The sequence below is a fragment of the Melozone crissalis genome, unplaced genomic scaffold (assembly GCF_028551555.1).
Source record: "Melozone crissalis strain CALT ecotype California unplaced genomic scaffold, PUWL_Pcris_2 ptg000033l_1, whole genome shotgun sequence".
In the NCBI taxonomy this organism is placed as follows: Eukaryota; Metazoa; Chordata; class Aves; order Passeriformes; family Passerellidae; genus Melozone; species Melozone crissalis.
In genome coordinates, this window is record NW_026535811.1 from 14,320,140 (window position 1) to 14,334,163 (window position 14,024).

General features: G+C 47.2%; 1 protein-coding gene across 2 annotated transcripts in view; it reads left to right on the top strand.

Moving 5' to 3' along the window:
- Positions 1-679: 679 nt before the first annotated feature.
- The window catches only part of DENND2A (DENN domain containing 2A), a 59,066-nt gene continuing 45,721 nt past the window's right edge, over positions 680-14,024 (top strand). For both annotated transcript variants that reach the window (XM_054282059.1, XM_054282060.1), the window contains exon 1: positions 680-767. The gene's annotated coding sequence lies outside the window, so the exon portion shown is untranslated. The remainder of the gene's footprint in view (positions 768-14,024) is intronic.

Genomic DNA, 14,024 nt, shown 5'->3' on the forward strand with positions numbered 1-14,024 from the left:
ACAGGCGGGAAGGGGCCGCGCTTGGGCCGGGGCCTTCACCCCTCCCTCAGTTCTGAATCATAGCAACAACACTGAATATCCTGAGCTGGAAGAGACCCGTCGGGATCCTGGAGTCCAGCTCCCGGCCCTGCACGGGACACCCCAAGTGTCGCATCGTGAGAGCGTTGTCCCAACGCCTCCTGAGCTCTGTCGGGCCTGGTGTTGTGCCCACTGCCCTGGGCAGCCCGTTCCAGTGTCCGACCAGCCCCTGGGTGAAGCCCCTTTCCCTAATACTAGTCTCAGATCAAGGGACAGAACTCGTGTTGCAGGTTTGAGGCATTGCTGGCCAGGTGCTCTCCCAGGTGCGATGGCTCTGTGACCCCCATCAACCTCGGGAAGCCGTGCCAGTGACGGGTACTGGGGTGACAGCAAGTCAGGACTTTCTACGTTTCCCCGCAAATCTTTCTGTGTGCAACCAGCACGGCGGCTTTTCGCTCCGCTCCGGTTTGCCCCGCTGACACCGGCAGCCCCCGTCCCCTCCCCGGGGCAGGCAGCACAGGCGCTCCATGCCCGGAGCAAGGGGCGGGCGCGGCCGCCTGGGCGGCGGGGCGGGACGGGACGGGACGGGGCGGCGCTCCCGCCGGAGGGCGGCCGGGGCCGGGGCCGGTGGCGGCGGGGGGCGGGCGGGAGCCCCCAGCCGCGGGTCCGCAGCCGCCAGCCCGGCGCCGGGCGCCGCCGCCGTCATGCCGGAACACGGCCCTCCCGCTCCGCCGCCGCCGCCGAGGAAGGTAGGCAGGCGCCGAGAGAACGCTAACGCGATAGAGCAGCGGGCAGAGGTGCCGCTCCAAAAAAATCCCGAATTCCCTCTTCCCTTCCGCGCCCCAACTTGGCTTTTCTTCATCCCGGCTGCAGGGAGGGAAAGCGGGGGCCGCCAGCCGAGTCCCCCCGCGCTCCCGGGCACCGGGAGCCGCTTTCCCGCCGGGACGGGGCGGCTGCTGCTCCCGGCGGGCGCGGGGGGCCGGGCCCGCTGCCGGAGCGGGGCTCGGCCGGGGCTGAGGGGCCGAGGGGACCGGGGCCGCTGCTGGAAAGCCGAGCCGAGCGGGCCGGGAGCAGTGGGGCGGAGGAGCAGCGGCAGCCCCGCCACCCAGCACGGGGCCCCTGAGTGAACTCAGCCCTGCCTCGGTCTCCAGCACAAAACAGAGGAGGAAACGCTAAGCGCATTCTTTGGGGGAAGCCCGGGCCCTGCCGGAGCAAACAGCCCGAGCTCTCGGTTCCCAAAACCCTGCATCCCCATGTGAGATTAGCCCTGCGCTTCTCTCTCTCTGCCTGGATAGCCTGCTTTCCTCTTCCTTTGCCTTCGGCTGGAAGGAGTACCTGCAGTTGTGTGCAGCCTGTGGCTTATCACGGTGGGGATCGGTGGGAGTATTCACCTGTCCTGGGGGGAAAAACGCTTTCTTGCCTTCCCTCTCTTGTACCCAAGGATGATGGGTGCTGATGGACAGGGAGTTGGTAGAAGGGAATGTTGTTTAGGAAGGGAACAAGAAGTTACACTTGGCTGCTGCTGTGGTCCCAAGGTGTCAAATGCAAACTGGGAGGTAAAACCATGCCAGGTGTATTTGGGACACTTTCAGAGGTTTTGGCTTTTTGAGTGTCCAGTAAGCATGTCTCTTGATGCTTGGTGCTGGAAAAGTGATGGTCATGGGGATTGCGGCTTTCTGACTGCTTGGATCTGCACTGGAGCCTCCTCACAGGTGCAGGGACTAGGTGCTAATGTGGGCCCTTAATTCTGCTCTTTACAAGAAGCATCTTGTTTCCAAGACAGGTCAGCAAGTTGTTCCTGACCCTGAGTTATTCCCAGCCACCTTTGCTCTTGCCATTTAAGTAGTTGTTTAAGTTTGTTGGTTTTGGAGAAGAGCATCTCCAGCCTGGAGCTCAGCTGGAAGGATAGAGGTGACCAAAGGGACTTCCATGGGGCTTTTATTTGCTGCTGTGAGGGGAGCTGCTGGTGGATTAAAAAGCTGTTTTCTGTGTTGGCTGCCACCTTATTGACCACTGCTTCTTGGTATGTGGTAGTGAGGTCCAATAATGTACTGAACCACCAAAAAGGGAGTTGTTACTGCATCCTGGCAGAGGAGAGGAATGCATTTCCTCCACCCTTGTGTTGTGCTCTGAATTGTTGTCATTGGGGTAGTGTTTGTGGGGTTTGGTGCATGTTGGGTTTGAAAAGTTTTGCTTGGTTGTTGTTTGGGTTTTCAAAATAATCCAGGCAGTGTTTCAGCCTGTGAAAATGGATAACTACTATGTTGGGTCAGGCTTGGAAACAACTGAAAATGCTAAGAATGGAAATGAGAGGAAAGCCACAGGATTTCCCAGGGTAAAAAGGCGCCTTTTTGAGAAACGGAAGAGAAGGCACAGAAAACAAAGGGCGCTGGAGTGGCCAGGGATGCAGAAAGCAGAGGGAAGATTTATGGCTCTGCTGGGACCACTCTGCCTGCGTGGGTGAGAAGGTTGTGTGCTGAAGCCTTCAGCACGTCCGTGTCCTAGCAGTGCACGCAGAGGATTCTCCCTGTTCATCAGCTCACATCCAAAGTGCAGCGTTCCTTGTAGAGCACAAGTGCATGTGGAGAGTCCCAAAGTGCTGCTGCTTTCAGTGCTGCCCCCAGCTTGCTGCCCTGGGAAAGCTTTTAGGACATTTTGTCTGCAGAGACAATTTCTGTGTGTGCTTTCTGTTCTCCAGAAACAAGAAGAACATTTAGATCCTTTGTCAGACACTTACAATAGGCTTGTCTTTCTCCCATACCTGATGTATTTACACGTTAGAAATGTTCATTTTGACAAGGAGATAATAAATAAAGACCCCGTAAACTTTGTTTTTCAGAGATGGTCTTAATCCAGGAGTAGCTTTTCCAATGAGTTATTCTTAATATCAGCCATGAAAACTAATTCATACAGACAGGACTTAAAATCTCTATTTTGCTGGGCACTCTGGGAGCACAGAAGCAAGCTTGATTCTTCCCCAAGTTTAAGAAATTTGCTAATGAAATCATCACACAACAGAACCAGTCTCTTAAAGATGGAGAGATGCAGAGATGCTGGGCATTTCAGACGTATCTGATAAGTGCCATGTTCTTTTGGATCCCCTGAATGCATCATTCAAAGCAGCTGGTCCTCCCTTCCTTTTGTAACACCTGACATTTATTTCCTGGCTGGAGCTGTGTGGAAGCTGCTCCTTCCTAAGTGGGGGCCAGACCCAGGGGAGAAAAAGCTGTGTAGTGCCCCATTAAACCCATGGGAGTGGGGAAGAACCTGTGTTAAACCCTTGTTGAGGCTGTTTAATTGTGATGGTCTCAGGCCTTCAGAAGTGGGGTGCAAGCTCTTTAGGGAAGTGTTTTTTAGCAGAAGGATTGGAGTACTAGTGGCTGATATGTCTGTTGGCAGGATCCCAAGAGCTGGCTGGAAGCGGCCTCTACTATGAAAGAAATGCTGAAATAGGACTTTTAATGCACTTGCATAGCAGTTCCTTTCAGGCTGAGAAGACTCTCCCGAGGGAAGGAGGGAGTGGGATGGAGCTGGAAAGCAATTTCTTGTTTCATTCAAGTCCTGACAGTAAATGAGTGATCCTGGCTTTGCTTAGATACAGCTCAAATAACATTGTGTCTGAGGTATCTGTGAGCACTATTTCACAGCACAAAGGAGGAAAAGAAACAGTGTTTGTTTGACTGTACTCTGAAGTGCAGTGGAAAGGGCAGCAGCATGTTCATCTTGCTTATGGGATTTTTTTTCTGGTCTCCACCTTGGAGATGCTTTATCAGCTCCTGGAAGCTTGAAGCAAAGGCTGAAATGTGAGGATATGCACAATGTTTGGGGGTGGCTTCAGCCCAGGCTTTAGTGAGGGTGACTGTATCACTGAGCTCCCAGCCTCAGGAAGGCTCTGCTTTTGAAATCTTGTTGAAATGGATGTGCTACATTGAAATGTGGCTTCTGCAGGGGCCTTGGGTGACCTTGAAGTGGATGCCTAAAACAGTCTGGAGTCCCTGGGATCTCTGACCTCTGTGTCCTGGGATTCCAACTGAGGCCTGTGTCCGTTTGTGGAAGCTCAGCACAGAGCAGGCTGAGGGTCAGTTCAAGGTTGATATAAAGCACTAAAAGGCATCAGCACTGTTTTACATAAACAAATAAGGTCCTATAGGCTGATCCTGTTCAAGATCTCTCCCAGCCTTTACATGGTTCACCACCCAATTGAGGCAAGGTGCTCTGTGTCTGAGGTCACGGGGCTGATGAGGTGAAAGCCATAATTCCCCAGGCCTTTCCTGAGGAAAGCAGTGTATTCTTACCCACCACTAAGAGTCTTCACCAGTTTATGTCTTTCCTTGAGCTGGGAGCTCATGGCAGCAAGACACCTTTGGGGCTCTGCCATGATGATGGTCCAGTCTGTGCTGTGCTGAGACAGCTCTGAGCAGCTCTGAGTCCTGTGGTGTGGTTCCAGCCTGTCACCCTTGGAGCTGCTCACAGGGACTGACTGCTCTTGGGATAATCCTGGCATGATGGCTGGGGTGATCCTGTCCTGAAACCCCCTGAGTTTGTACTGCTCATAAATACATTGCCTAAATAATCATAACAATGCACTGCCTAAAAATTTGCTGGGCAAATGTGGGGTGCTCTGTGTGTGCAACAAAAACCCCAAAAGGGGTCTCATGGGAAATCTTCCTTGCAAGAAGCTTGAAACCCTGTGACTCCTTTTTTTAATGCAGATAACATGTATTGAGGACATAATTTCTGTCTTTTTTGAAAACAGTACTACCCCATGGTAAAGCTGAAGGAAGTCAAGCATAGTTGGAAGGGCACAGGCTTGAAAGAGTAATGTCCTGCTGGAATGAATGCTGGTATAATCTTCATTCTTTGCTTCAGTGCTTTTTCCCCTCCCCAGGTTAGGGAAACCAGCTGCAGCTGGCAGAATGTTACTTTCAAGGATTTAGCAGAGTAGATGCAAGAGCTAGAGGTAATTTAAGTGGTGATTTAACTGACTGATTAGGTCAGTTTTTACTGACTAAACTTGTTAGGAGCTAGCACACCTCTGAGGCCTTCTTAGGGCAAGATTCTCATCCCAGTGCTGGGGCACTGCCAGTCAGCTTTGCTTGGGGTCTTCTGGTTTCCTAGTTTTTAATGGCTGGCACAAACCAGAATTTGGCTTGACTGTTACCTGCATGTGCTGTTTGTTACACGTGACCTTTGCTGAATGTGAGGTGTGTCTGTGTCTGCCTCCTTGGCTGGGGTAAGGGCTCAGGCTGCTCACTGGAGCAGGAGGGCTGGGAGGGAGATGTTTGCCCTGCAGCCAAGCTGCCGTGTCCAGCCTGGGCAGGACTTGCTGCTCTTCAGTCCCCTGCACTGCAGGCAGGGCTCTGGCTCAGCCCCGTGCTCCTGGGCTGGGAACTGGCAGTGTTTACGTGATGAAAGGGAGCAGAAGATGGCTTTTCCTGAGCTCTGCCTTTGCCCATACATGTGCTGGCCCGGGGCCAGCATGGAAACTCTGTCCTCATGAGCAGAGAGAGGGAGATGGGAGGAGCCAGAGATGAAGAGGGGCCCAGAAGCAGAGGGAGTTAAAATAAAAACACCAGCTCACAGAGAGAAAAGCCTGTAACAGATGGCCCTGGCCATCCCCTGGGTTCTTCATGCACTTGGCTCCACGTGCAGTGCTGACAAGATCTCATCTAGAAGCGTGAGTAAGGGGCCTGGACCATTTTGGGAAGTGTGATGGAAGAGCAGAGGAAAAGGCAAAAGGAAGGGAGCTAGACAGGTAAGGCAGCTGTGGGTCAGCTCTCTGTGATGCCTGGAGTGGACTCTGGGACTTGCTGCTGCTGGTGCTGCCATGTGAGCCATTGTAGGAGCACTGCTTTGTTTTCATCCTATAACTGTGGCCAGTCTTGCCTCCTCTGTATAACAGCACGGCAAATGCTGGTGGAGGTTTGTTCCACTGCTCTCATTCCCTCTAGAATATGCACAGCAGAGAGCTGTTGATCTGAATGGAGCCTAGTTAAAGATGGATTCTGCCAGGAGGTGCTGGCAGCTGTAATTTCCAATGCCCATCTCCTCATCTGGCATAATGGTAAGTAATCAGATGTCGGATTTTGGGCTGTTTAGATGGTCTGGAAAAGCCCGAAGATGGCCTTGGGTCGCCCGCGTTCCGAAGGACGAGAAGAAACTTCAAATCTTTTCTCGGTCTCGGTGTTTATTAATTGCTTATCTAAAAGATTTTCTCTTGGCCTGACAGAGTTCTGCTCAGCAGTCAGCCATGGGCACACACTGAGAGCCCCTGGGGCGGCCACCTATCTTTATACTCGGAGTTACGTATACAATATTTATCATTTTTCTCCAATACCCTCTACCCTTATTAACCAGTGTTCCCCTAGTAAGGTCAAATCCCGGAGTGCCAACATCACCACAGAAGATGGAGGCCTAGAGGAAGAAGAAGAAGGAGAAGGGCACGCCCCAATTCCTCCATCTTACTTCTCTAGACCCCCCTGTACAGAAATCTTAAACCCTGTATCTCACACTCCAATTAACTTGTCCCTTCACCATTCACCCCGGTGAAATCCTCCTATCCTCATACTGATGTCATCTCCCATGTGGGATCAAAGTCCAGCCACCAGACATTTCTGGCAACATTCCAGGACTCCCGAGCCCCCCAGGGGTGGTCTCGGTCACTCTGTCCCTCAGCCCTGAGAGGCTGAGATCCCACAATCAGACTGGCTGAACAGTTCAGCATGTGGGGTGCTGGCCTTGCTTGGAAAGGCTTTGCCTTGGTAGGATATCTGTGCAGGAGATTGTGCCTGGCAGAAAAGCTGGTCTTGGAGAAGCACTCACAAAAACTTTGCTCTGAGCTCATTTGAAAATCTGGCCCAGACACTTAAATGTCAAGAGCTGGTGATGGTCAGGGGCAGCTTGAGTGGGGAAAGGTGCCACCTCACTTGGAAGTGGTTGAAAGAGTTCTGGATGAGACCCTGCCAGACCTTGAGACTCCTGATCCTCAGATTCCAGAGAGCAGCTGGCTCCTGGCCAAGTTCAGGCACGTAGTTGTGTTTCCAGAAACTTATTGGGGACTCTGGCAACCCACTGGAGAGACTGTTTCAGGGAGCAAGATTTGCTGTTTCTTTGTAAGCAGAATAACTATAAATGGCTAGATGCTCTGTATTTTAATTAGATTTCCCTTTGGGAATAAAAGTGATGAAGTGTTTCTGTGCTCCTGCTACCTTTAAATATTCTGTACGGTGTCCCCAGTCTGGTGAATCGTTTAGGCAGACATGTAGGTCAGGCACATGCTTCAATCCACCCAGTGCATCATTCCTGCCCTGGGAAGTTTGGAACTGAACTTCACACAGTCTGATTGAAGACAGTGATATGCTTTGAGCACAGACCTAAAATCAAGCATGTGCTTAGGTGTTCTCCTCATCACAAGTGGTCTCTCACTCACCCACTGTATTCTGCAGAATCATTTTATATTAGCAGGCCCCTTGAACGTGGATTTTCTCTTCTTACCCTGCAAGGCCTCTTGCTGATAAGCCCTGTTGCTGTGAGCAGTTCAGGTGAGATGCAGTCACAGGCCTGGTATTTTGGAAGCATTGTGGATAGGCATGCATGTGTGAGTGATTAAATCAACCCATCGGGGTGTCATCTGGAGAGGAACCAATGCTGAGCTTGCTCTGCAGGCGGGGGGAGGATGAGATCCCTCTGTAGTTGTTGCTGAAAGCTTTTCCCCTCTGCAGATGTGCAGCTGCTGCAGCTCTCTGCCAAGAGGCGGCCGTGACTTTCCGAGCATACATCTGTTTGCAGGGAGAGCAGCACAGGGGCTCCTGTCCCAGGGGATTGTGTTCTCATGACAGATAGTGCTGACTGTCATGGAGGGAAATGGCAGATTTCACGGGACACTGAGAGGGCACTTCATAAATATGAGTTTGCTTGCCAGTGTCAGCCAAACACTGCCTTTCTAAATTAAAAAGGAAAGAGCTCCCAGTGACTTTTCAGACTATTGGAGATTTCTCTTCAAAACATTAAGGCCCTGCAGAAGATGTGTGTTTTCTACATACAAAAATAAAATGTGTTTCAGCTGCAAAGCATGCTGTGATCCCAAAGGCTTCCCCTGTGAAGCCTTTTGGGTAAGAGTTGAGTCTTGGGTTATCCAGAGCTCAGAGTGGCTTAATAGCAAGGGGAAATAAATGCCCCTTACTAAAACTGAGAAGGAAGTCTCTGCATCAGCACATGTAGCGCTTCAAAAATCAACATCTGGCCAAAACCAGACCCTGGGGCATCCTCCACAATCTACTGGTCCATGAGAGCTTTTTCCTTGAATTCAGAGAGCTTGGGATTAAGTAACTGAGAATCTGCTTTTCCCTGCCTTGACATGCTAGGCTGCATGTTCAGCAATCCCCAGTCAAATTCTACGAGACAATTTGTTACTCTGAAGAAATGTGTAAGATGTTGAGCTTTTTCCAGATGATGTCACAAGCCCTGATCTATCTGGCTCTTGTTTCTCAGCCTTGTCAAGCTCTGAGAGAAGCCTGAGAGGTTTCCTACTGGGAAACCAACACATGGTAACTGGTGTTGCATCAGTTTTCTGTCTCTGTCCCCTGAGATTACTGTGAATGACTCCACGTAGAGGTTTTGCCATGGTCTCACCTCTCACATAACAGCCCTGTACCTGTGGTGGTGAAGGATTCTGACAGCTTTTGCTGCTTAGTCTGTGCTAAACCTTGCCCTATCAGCATCCTCTTGTTTGCACAGCAGGAAACTTTCCTTATAGAATGATTTCGTTTACTCAAATTCTGTGGGAAACCAAGGGTTTTCCCTGTTAAATTCATAAATTCCTCCACTAGTCAAAGACAATTTTGGGTATGTTTCAAGGAAAATTAGGATCACCTCTAAAAAACACAAATTTCATAAAATGTTGTCAGAATTTGATGAGGTGGTGTTTTGGTTGCTTGGGGTTTTTTAATAACTTATTCTGACATGTAATATATTGTTTCAGTTCCACTTGCTTAATGTTTGTTTGCATGGGGTAAAATCATTTTTCTCATCCAAAGCAATCTGGAAACATTATCAGAAGCAGAAACTTAGCGTTTTAGAGCAGTGAAGGACTTCAGCTGACCAGCAACCACTGCAGGAATACAAATTCTATCTTTTTCTGTCCTTCAAACCAGTGTTCGCAGATGTCTAACCCAGTCCCTCTTGCTATTCTTATGAATTTGATATGGCAGCCTTTCATTAGAATATTATCATTTTTAATATTTTTGTCATTATTATTATTATTTTGTTATTAATAGAATAAATTAGACTAGACTGAGTTTGGAAGGGACCCACAGGGATCATCTTGCCAAGGTGCCTGACCACTTCAGGGCCAAAGTTAAAGTACATTATTAAGGCCATTGACCAAATGCCTTTTACACACTGACAGACATGGAACACTGTCCACCTCTAGGAAATCTGTTCCAATGCTTGGCCACCCTCTTGGCAAAGAAATGCCTCCAAATGTCCAGTCTGAGCCTCCCCTGCTGCAGCTTTGAACCATTCCCATGTGTGCTGTCACTGGGTACAGGGAGAGGGGCTGAGCATCTCCCTCTGCATCCCCCTCCTCAGGAGCTGTAGCGAGCAATAAGGAGTCTTTTACTTCAGGCTCCTGATCAAGATCTGCTTTTTGAAAAACCAAGACTGACCATTGCATTTGTTTTCTCTCCTTCTCTGTCTCTTTCTCTCTGTCTCTTTCTCTCTGTCTCTTTCTCTCTTTTTCACTCTCTCTTTTTCACTCTCTCTTTTTCACACTCTCTCTCTCTCTTTTTCACTCACTCTTTTTCACTCACTCTTTTTCACTCACTCTTTTTCACTCTCTTTTTCACTCTCTCTTTCTCTCTCTCTTTCTCTCTCTCTTTCTCTCTCTTTCTCTCTCTTTCTCTTTCTCTCTCTCTCTCTTTCTCTCTCTCTTTCTCTCTCTCTTTCTCTCTCTCTTTCTCTCTCTCTTTCTCTCTCTCTTTTTCTCTCTCTTTCTCTCTCTTTCTCTCTTTCTCTCTCTCTTTCTCTCTCTCTCTCTCTCTTTCTCTCTCTCTTTCTCTCTTTCTCTCTTTCTCTCTCTCTCTCTTCCTCTCTCTTCCTCTCTCTCCCTCTCTCTCCCTCTCTCTCTAGAAGTAGGTAATCACCAACCCATTCTTTTTTCCTGACACACCAACAGCAGATCAGCTGTTTCACTGCCTCTGTTCCACATGTAACTTTTTTTTTTAACATGTAAACAGTGGGGTATTTTTGATGTAGGAGATTTTGGTATGATTTGCTGTGAAATCCTTGAATGCAGAATTAAGCAGAACAATGTATAATGCACCTTTTGTGAAGCAGAGCCAGCGTGACTTGGTGATGCAGTGATGAAGCACAGTGAGAGGTGTGGAGGAGGTTACCCAGGAGAGCAAGGTGATGGCACTGTCATTGCTCCATTAACTTAAGCTGAGCAATGACCTCAAAGTGAGGTCAGGAGGTTTTTTATGCTTTAGAAGAAATTTTGTGATATTGGTTTTTCAGTTTCATGATTGAATAAAAGAAAATTATAACTCACTACTTGGAGAAAGGTGGCAGGGTAGCCCCATCTATTTTCTTCCCTCCTTTTTTCCCTCCAGTGAAATAAATAAGAAGGAGAGAAAGCCTAAATAGTATTTCTGCTCGTTGTAAAGGGAGGGTTTAACACACACCCCCTCAATTTAGCTAAATTTTGGTAAGCAATGTCATTTCACAGTAAAGAACCTGACTCTTGTAAGCTTCCTTCAGATTACCTCAGATGTTTTCTTGAAAGTTTCTCTCTGTTGAGTTTGGGGTTTTTTGGGGGCATACTGAATTTAGATCAAACTTGGCAAAAATTATTTAAGTTACTCAAAAACCATAAGTAATTTACTCATCCAGCAGCACTTAAATCTGTTTGTGATTCATGCAAATTGAATTGCTGAGACCATGCAGCTGCATTTCAAGTATGTGAGTGCATCTTGACCAGATAAATTATTTTCTGGAGCATTTCTGATCAGGTAAGAGAAACAGGCGCTTTTATCCTGTGGTTCAGAATTTGTGAGATGCTATTTCAGGAGGAGAGTACTTTTAGAGCACAAATTGCCTCTTGGGGGTGTTCTTAGTTTTATATGATAATTATATTTGCAAACACTGTGCATCTCTAATATTCTTTTTGCTTGGGAAGGCATATAAGCAAAGATAACTTCTTGCTAAGCTATTTTCAGGGCTGAAATTTCTCCTGTGTCTTACTTATCATTTTAACATCAATGCAGTGAATCCACTTAGGAGATTTTTATTAAGTAGATGCTATGCAGTCTGAACATTTGAGTTATTACATGCTGAAGAGATGGGAAGAAGAATGCCTACTTGAATGCCAAACATTTTTCTTACCAACCAAGAAGTAAATCAAGTATAGCATTACTTAAGCTCTTCTTGTTCCTCTTCTAATAGAATAAAATGTTTGGGGAATTTCTCCCTAAAATATCAAGTTTAGATTTAATTTTCCAGTTATGTCTGTAGGCATTCTCTTTTCAGTAAAGAAAACACAGTTGTTATCAAATATCCATTGCATTCAACTGCAGATAACTGAGGCAGCATTGGGCAGCTTCTACCTTTGTATAAAGAACATGGTTCTGGTGAGGAATATGTTAAAAAATATGATCCAGAAGAGAGGACATTTAGATTATATGTTAGGAGGAAATTCCTCCCAACATGTGAGGCTGGTGAGGCTCTGCAAGAGGATGCCCTGCCCCTGGATGTTGGGGATGCCCCATCCCTGGAAGTGTTCAAGGCCAGGCTGGATGGGGCTGTAAGCAGCCTGATCTGGTGAAAGTTGTCCCTGTCCATGGCTGGGGGATTGGAACCAGATCCTTAAGGTTCCTTCCAACCCAAAGCCTTCTATAGAGTATTTAACCTATGGAAAATGTGCATTTGCTGCAATGGCCATCTTCTACAGAGGGAAAAAAAACATTTATAGGCAGACCTCCTTCCTGAGCCAGATCTTCAAAGCTGAGTGTGTAAAGCTGATGCTTTTGGCATAGTGGGGATGGGAATTTCACGGAGGAACTTGCAAATCATCAGGGTGTTACACCAGATAGGTCACTCTAGTGCTGGCCCTTTACTGTAGGAGACCTCATCTCTTGCCCTGCAGGAAACCTTTCTATTCTTTAAACATCAAATGAGAGCCTGTAAGAGTTGTCCCATCCCATCCAAAGAGGTTTTATGGATTTGAGCAGAGGGGGGCTGTGCTTGTGTGTCTATAGGTACCCCTGTGCTGGGGCTGAGCAGAAATGAGGTGAATGTGGAGGGTGAAATGGAAGTCACACCACAATCACTGCAGTCACCTTCAGTGCAGCTGGGATTTCCCCTGCATTGGACTGGAAATGGCATCTTTATGAGCATTTAAGATGAAAGGGGATGATGTTTACTCAATAGTTCAGGGGACAGTGCTTCTGCAAAGGGTTTAACTCCAGAAGATTCCTACTTTGATATTTTGTTCTGGGTCCTGTAAAACGTTCCCCTGTGAAACGCTGTCAGTGCTTTGTAGAAATGAGTTTTTCCTGTGCACAATAAACAGTATCAGGGCCCAGTCCAGCACAACATCCAAACATCTTGGGTGGAGTATGCCCTAGTGGTTACCCTGGAATACAAAACTTGGATGCACATCCTCTGGGTTGGAAGCTTATGTACAAATAGCTCTGCTTCAGTTGTGAGATAAGGGCTGATGGAGACAATTGTACACGGCTGCTCTGCTTTTGCTCCATTACCCAGCAGTGAGATGTATGTGAAAGAAAGTAAACAATGGAAATTAAAGTCCTTTATGTGTGTATTGGCCTTAGCACATCCCTTGGAAGAGAGTAGTGAACAATATGTGCTTGTTTGATAACTCTCCAGTTTCTAGGTTTTCTGCTGCAAGAAGCCCAAAGGGACATTTCAGCAAAGGAAGAAAACAAATCTCCCAAATATATGCTTTCAGTATTTCTTACTTTTCTTTAGTAGTTGGCTGGTTAGTGTTTGATTTAGTTAATAATTAAATACTTAAATAACTATTAAATAACTATTGTAATTAATAGTTAAATAACTTTAAGCTTTTCAAAAAATTGTACCCTGATCTCTGAAAGTGGAATGAACTTGGAAAGAAAATATTTTTCCTTTTCTAATAGTGAAAATCTGCAGCACTCATCAGTATTTGCCAAGGCAGCATTATTGGTGGATTCATGGCTTCCATGGAGCTGTTGGATTTTGTTAGGCACTGCAGAATGACACGGGACAAAAGTCAGTAGAAATGTGTTGGGGATAGCGTAATTATATATCTTGTTTTGGCAGCTGTTTTTTACTGCTTCCTTGCTGATCAGTTGGAGGAAGGCAAAAAAGTATCACTTGGGGAGGAAAAATCTAGTAATAATGTTTTGAAAGGTACTTTTTGTTGTTATTTTCCACAGAGAAAATGAGAGTGATTACTCACTGTTACAGTAATTAATGATCTGTTATCATAGGATAATCCAGATTTGGAGGGATTACAGGAGGCCTATACTCCAGCCTCCTTCTCAAATAGGTTCAGGTCTGAGCTCAGATTGCTCAGGACTTTGGTTGGGTCTTGAAAACCTCCAGTAATGGAGACAGCAGGGCTGCTCCAGAGCTGTTTTCCTCATGGTGAAAAGCGCTCTTTTATCCTCATAGTAAAAAAAATAATTTTCCTTATATCAAGTCTCTGTGTTCTCTCTCGTCTTGTCGAGAAAAACGGCCAAGGAATTTGCTTCAGGTCACACACTGTGCTACACACAGACACTCTTTTTTATGAGAAAAAAAAGATTAAAAAGTCACAACAGAACGTGGAAACCTGTGTCACACCTCTGAAAGGGACAGGGCACACAGGTGTCAGTTCAGATCTGACCTGGACATGCTTAGGTTTACAGCATCACTGTGTCAGTCTGTCCTCCAAGCTGCCAGGTGTGAAGAAGCTCTTTAGACATATGTAGAGTAATTATTTCTTCTGGAAGTTCCCTTTTCAGGGC